This window comes from Lithobates pipiens, unplaced genomic scaffold (assembly GCF_037356315.1).
Source record: "Lithobates pipiens isolate NorthernLeopardFrog02 unplaced genomic scaffold, aLitPip1_a1.2 Scaffold_8, whole genome shotgun sequence".
Taxonomy (NCBI): domain Eukaryota; kingdom Metazoa; phylum Chordata; class Amphibia; order Anura; family Ranidae; genus Lithobates; species Lithobates pipiens.
Genome location: NW_027507903.1, coordinates 530,510,618 through 530,511,825, shown reverse-complemented (window position 1 = coordinate 530,511,825; position 1,208 = coordinate 530,510,618).

Sequence of the window (1,208 nt, the reverse complement as noted above, 5' to 3'; positions counted from 1 at the left end):
ATTGCAAGGCTGACAGTTACAAGCATGACTCCCACAGGCAGAGGCATGATGGGGCTTGTAGTTCCACAACAGCTGGAGGGCCGCCAGTTTGAGACCCCTTTTCATTTTATTGTAGCGGTGTTCCCAGTGGCATAACTAGAACCTTCAGGGCCCCAATGCAAGAAACCATGAAGGGCCCCCCTGACCCCCAGCTGGGGCCCTTCCCTCCGAGCCCGGTGGCAGAAATGCAAAGGCCTGGTCGCAAGTACGATGTTTGTGACTATAATAGTTCTGCCACTGGCATCTGTTTTTCTTTTTTAATTCTTATTTTATTTTTCTACCATTTATTTATTTTTTTACAATATTATTTTTTTTAAAACATCTTTTTATTTTTTAAGAGCCCTGTTGGGGGACTTTTGTGAGATATCAGGAGTCTAAGCAGACCTCTGATGTTTCACCTTTAAGACCGAGAAAGGAGATTGAGAGCTGCACAGAATGAATGGACAGGAATATCTCTGTATAGAGCTGCCCTTTCATTCGCAAACTGAAGCATAGTAAATACAGTTTACTATGTTTCAGTTATGAATGGAACTGAGTCCGTGATTGTTATGGATCTCTGACTTTCCATAAAAGGCTTCATCCTGACAGATACCCTGCAGCAGCCGGCAGGAGAGGGAGGGGAGGGGAAGGGGGGAACTCTGCGTAGCTGTGGGGACAAGGGGAGGGGCCAGGAGAGAGCACGAGGGGGGCAGGAAAAAGTACAGGGGGGCTGGAGAGCACACAGAGGGCAGCAGAAAGAAGCTGCATAGGAGGAGTGGTGGGGGCGGCTGCATATAGAGGAACTGATCTTTCCATTTCCCACACTTCTCCTCTCCCTCCCGCAGGCTTTCAGCAGCTGCAGGTGGAAAATGGAGAGAACAGTTTCTCTGTATTGGGGTTTCGCAACATTTTATCAGTCAAGACGCAACATATTGCCTCTTCACTGCCTGTCAATTGCCTCTCAAAATCGATCTGAGCCTGCATCACTTTTCAGAGGAATGGTATTTTCTTGTTGGTATTATGAACCTGCCCTAAAAAAATCAGTTCTGACCGTAAAGAAAAATCGTCAATTCACACACACATATAAACATACACACCTAAATGCACACACACATATAAACATACACACATAAATGCACACACACACATATATAAACATACACACATAAATGCACACACACATATAAAAC